Raw genomic sequence first — 5,588 nt, 5'->3', positions numbered from 1 at the left:
AAAAAAAAAAAGAAAAAAAAAAGACGCGTGGAACAAAACAACGGAAAACAACCATCAAAATGGATAGAATAACCAGAATGGCAAAGGCTCACCCACTGATCAGCTCCAGGATGATCAAAGACAGTCTGGAGTTACCTGTAAGTGCTGTGACAGTTAGAAGACGCATGTGTGAAGCTAATATATTTGCAAGAATCCCCCGCAAAGTCCCTCTGTTAAATGAAAGATGTGCACAAGAGGTTACAATTTGGCAAGGAACACATCAACTAGCCTAAAGAGAAATGGAGGAATATATTGTGGACTGATGAGAGTAAAATTGTTCTTTTTGGGTCCAAGGGCCACAGACAGTTTGTGAGACGACCCCCAAACTCTGAATTCAAGCCACAGTTCACAGTGAAGACAGTGAAGCATGGTGGTGCAAGCATCATGATATGGGCATGTTTCTCCTACTATGGTGTTGGGCCTATATATCGCATACCAGGTATCATGGATCAGTTTGGATATGTCAAAACACTTGAAGAGGTCATGTTGCCTTATGCTGAAGAGGACATGCCCTTGAAATGGGTGTTTCAACAAGACAATGGCCCCAGCACACTAGTAAACGAGCAAAATCTTGGTTCCAAACCAACAAAATGAATGCTTCACAGATGTGAAGAAATCATGAAAAACTGTAGTTATACAACTAAATACTAGTTTAGTGATTCACAGGATTGCTAAAAAAGCAGTTTGAACATAGTAGTTTTGAGTTTGTAGCGTCAACAGCAGATGCTACTATTATTGTGAACACCCCCTTTTCTACTTTTTTTTTTACTAATAGCCCAATTTCATAGCCTTAAGAGTGTGCATATCATGAATGCTTGGTATTATTGGATTTGTGAGAATCTATTAAATCTACTGGTACCTTGTTTCCCATGTAGCAATAAGAAATATACTCAAAACCTGGATTAACCTTTTTAGTCACATAGCACTACTATTATTCTGAACACTACTGTACTTGATGTGGATATGTCCTGTCTCTGGCAATCAGTCTGTGAGCAGGACTTTTATGGACTCTAAATACATTTGTGAGAGAATTTAAGAGCGAGGAGCTGCAACAGCAGCATCTAAAATCAGTAGCATTTTTTTCCTGTGCTCTTTGTGAGTGGGTAGTTTCACTGCACTATGTACACGGTATAAGAACAATCCTGCATGATTTATATTTCGGGAACAATGGAACACAGCAGGAATCAAATTGGCATCTGGTAACATTGTATTGTGAGGGTGTGGCTTCCAGTCACGTTGGGTACCGTCGCGTTGCTCTGACGTGCGCTGAAACTAATTTCTGCGTCGAGCACAGGACGCAAAAAAAATAAATAAACAAACATGTTTAATTTTTGCCATCCGATTTGCTTCGTCCTTTGAGTCCCTCACACTGTTGTGGCGTTGAGCTACATTGTCTCGGCACTGGGTTGCTTCCACGTGGCGTCGTCATGACACTGCATGATGCAACTCGAAGCAGCCCCCGAGGGAAAGGGGCTTAAAAGAGACAAACTGCTGCATTAAGGAAAAACAACAAAAATCCTGCTGAGAATAAATTCAGAGCTCAAAGTAATAGGTGTGTACTAACGCAAATATAAGCTATTCAATTCTGACACCGCCTTATATCTCAACTCTCCTCCTCCCAGGTAACCTGTTTTTTGTGTGTGTGCATGTATGTGACAAAGACATGAAAATTAAATCTGATGTCTTTGGGAGAGTGTTTGAATAAAATAAATTGTATTCAAAGTCAATGCATCTTACAGTATTTGTAATTTCTGGAGATACAAAAGACACGGTCACATTAGGTACAAGCAACAGCAAGCAACAGATGCAAAGCGGCAACTTGTCATTCATTTTCAATCAGATTGAGGATTTTGCAACAGCAAGAGACGACGGTCACTCTTCCACCAGCTGGGCAGAGCAGAAATAGACCAGAAGTCTACTTTATGCAAATACTGAACGATACAACACGACTGCCAATCAGAGTAAATAGCATGCCATCAGCTGGCTGCTCGCTCAAACAAAATTAACCAAGATGGCAGATAACACTCCGAAACATATATAAATCTGTGTCTCATACATTTTGAAAGTTAGCAAGAAATGGACACTTCTAAATCTAAAAATGCTGTTTTTGTTACAAGACAACACCTCTGAAGTGATTTAAAGACATCTTACGGAGATAGCGTGCAACTACCCATCTCAATCCAGGGTTCTCCCCAGACAATGGAACAATAGCGCCACGCCGTCATAGTGCCATTTAGTGCTGCTATAGTCTAGTGTCTTCTCATGAAGTTTTAGCGGTAGACTTGGTGGGAATCTAACAGCACGCAAACCCGCTTTTATGGGAAATTTCACATAAACAACTTCTGCTCTTTATTTTATCCTGTTTACATCCAGATGACACAAACCATGACAAAGCAAGCCTTACACAAAGCCAGATCTCTGCATTTTTTGTTTTGTCTTTACAGGGACTAGGGATGGGTATCGAGAACCGGTTCCTTTCGGGTATCGTTAAGAAATGGTTCGATCCACCGACATCAATAAGCTCTGTGCTTAACGATTCTGTTATCGGTCCTTCAGAGTGGCCGTTGTTTTGGCGGGTGTTTGTCAGGAAAATGATCATTTCTCTACATTGATTACAGACCCTGCAGCGGGTCCTTAATCAACTTTTCTGCAGCGCCGCTTTGCTTTGAACCTTGAACCAATCGAAGCGTGGTTCGCAGATTGAAGCAATGCTTAGGTCGATTGCTTCGTTTATTTCTTTCTTTAGCTTAATTTTCCCCCGCTAAAACCCTAAAGACCATACGTCTGTGAGTATTATTTACCTTTTCTATGTTAAACCGACCTGTTATGGTCTTCTGAAACAGTTGATAGATGTATTTTATAGCTTAAAAACGGGAGCGATGCTAACGCGTTAGCATGTCTATGGCATTTTCAATGTTAAAAGTTAGCATTACGCATTTGCAGCTGTCATGTTCGGGTGCATTTGTTTTCAAATTGTAATATTCCTTAAATTTATTTTTGCTTATATATGAATAATCTAATGATTATTATATACAATTTTAGAGAAAGAGACAAAAAGAACCTGAATAGAAACATAACAGAAAATATATAATAGCAACTAACATAAATAAATAAATACATACAGAAATAAATGTTTCCTGTGAACACCTAGTGACTCTCACACCTCCATTTCATCCCTGTCTTATTTAAGTTTAATGACAGTTTGTTTAGGTCAAACCATATTTTCAGTTTGTTAATTTCTTCAGTGATTTCCTCCAGAACTATCTGCCAAACTAGAAAACTGCTGCATCCTAGTAAGAGCAGAATACTACTGGAATGAATTTGAATAAGGAAAGTTGTATTTTTTTTCTCACCTAAATGGATTCAGCACTCACTCCAGTTTATTGTCTGGAATAGTCCCAGATTGCATTTCAGAGCTTCCAGAATTCAAACATTTTCATGCAGGTGGTGTTGGGGGGTAATTTTGGGTTTCAGCTTTTTTGTTTTTCACCACTTTCATCCCTGAATACGAGTTGTGATTCACTTATGTGCGGATTAAAGTTACTAACTGGGACTCCTGTCTTGTTGCGAGAAAGAAACGAGAATCATCCTCCGTTCTGTCCACACAGCTCCAAACGTTGCGCGGCTCTCTGACAAATCAAGATAGAACGATAGAATTCAGTCTGAATTAATAACTTCAAAGCGAAACACAGTTTTGTTTATTTTTATTTATGTCCAGAGATCAAGGATACAGTGACTAATTTCATATTTATTTACTTTAAGACTCAAGGAAATACATAGAAAACCTGTAAAGCCTACTTTTAGTACAAAATTCACGAGGTATCGATAAGGGAATCGGATCGATAAGCAGAATCGATAATGGCATCGATATCGATAAAGCCTTATCAATACCCATCCCTAACGGGGACGCAGCAATCGCCGGGCCGTCTGGGGAGGAGGCACGCCAGCGCCGAGCATCATGGAGGCAGGTGCACAGCTGACTCGATCAACGCTGTCTGCTGTGGGATCGATCAGAGCAGAGGCTAAGAACAATGCTGCAGCTTCTGTGACAGTGAACAGGGAGGCTTTTATGAAGAAAGCGGCAGAATGGAATTCAAAATTATTCAGGTACTGAGACACACTGAGATTTTGGTGCTGGATAGCTGCGTGCATTATTTCCATTCTTCTATGTTTTAAAGAACATGTCGCACTGAGTGTTTCCGAGAGCGTTTCTTAGAGGAAACCGCGTACTTGAATGCTACTAATGTTAAAAACAGAACCACAGATTAAATACAAAGTTTATATAAGTGTGCTGTGGTGTTATGATGACTAATTTTTTAAGTGATAACTGTTAATTTTGATGCAGTCACGGTAAAAGGAGCCACCTTCCACTATGCAAAAACTTAGTCCACATTGCACGAGTGCGATGCGTGCTGCTCCGTTACAGAACAGTCTCACATCAAGACAGACACTCAAAGTAAAATAACCCTACCAGCTCTACTGAAAAGAAGAAGGGGAGGGAAAGAAAAAAAAAAAAAAAAAAAAAAAAAAACCTGAACAGTCATACACTTGTGATTTCTAAAGTCCGCTCCACCAAAGGAGTTCCCACGCACGGATCGCACGCGATCGCCAGCCGGTTTTGCAGAGCTCCTCAAAGTTCTCTCAGTTAGATAGAAAGTCCATTATCTCCTGAAAATAACGTATTCCGACTTTTTCCCCAATGTAGTAAAAAAAAAAAAAAAAAGTCCATCTGCATGTCCAGCCTGTACAGAACAACGTCATGGAGACACCTCCCGCGCACACGCTCACGGTGGGACTAAAATAGTGTCCAGCGACACAAACAGCAGCGTCACCACACGTTAGAATCCAAAATCCTGCAGACTCAAACAATTAAGAGTTTTGGGGTGAAGTGTGTCACCTCCTGTCTCTCTGTACAACCTCTGTAAATCCGAACCTTTACTTTCGAGTGAAAGCTCACAAGCTTCGTTATCGGACGAAGCATTGAACTGTGTCAGCCTGATGTTTCTGCTTTTCCTAAAATGTATAACACACAGTGAGAAATGCCGCCAAATGCAGAGTAAAATGCATAAGATGTTTTCCAGAAAGGCACTTACTGACTCAGGGAGGAAAGCTGGAACTTTTGTTTTTCCATTTTTGACAGTATAGGGGGTGTCAAAATCTGAATCACAAGGACAAGGTGAGATTTTCACACTCTGAAGTGAATGCCCCTAGCCTGGTGATATTGTGACTTGGGAATTCAAACTTTTCAATTTAAAAACTATGCAGGGGAAAAGTGTAAAAAAGTCTGGAATCTCCCACATTTTAATTTGTCTTTCTGTACATCATTGTTTTTCTTTCAAATAAGTTTATTGAACATTTGTTACATACAGTGTGTCAACAAAACACACATTTTACATTAATTAAACTAATCAACAATTCAGCACAGAATCAGACCAGAAACAGTACTAAAAGGTTTTCATTTTTGTCTTTGGGCTTCAGGACACAAGGTCAGATAGGACCCCGAGTGGAAGCGCTGCGCGCGGTGATATTTCCCAAACAGCACTGCTATC

At 40.1% G+C, this 5,588-nt stretch overlaps 1 protein-coding gene across 2 annotated transcripts in view; it reads right to left on the bottom strand.

Moving 5' to 3' along the window:
- LOC117527610 (trinucleotide repeat-containing gene 6A protein-like) overlaps positions 1-5,588 on the bottom strand; it is a 118,100-nt gene that overhangs the window by 84,016 nt on the left and 28,496 nt on the right. The gene's annotated exons all lie outside the window — the stretch shown is intronic.

This window comes from Thalassophryne amazonica, chromosome 16 (assembly GCF_902500255.1).
Source record: "Thalassophryne amazonica chromosome 16, fThaAma1.1, whole genome shotgun sequence".
Lineage (NCBI taxonomy): Eukaryota > Metazoa > Chordata > Actinopteri > Batrachoidiformes > Batrachoididae > Thalassophryne > Thalassophryne amazonica.
This window is presented reverse-complemented; position numbering and strand designations above follow the sequence as displayed.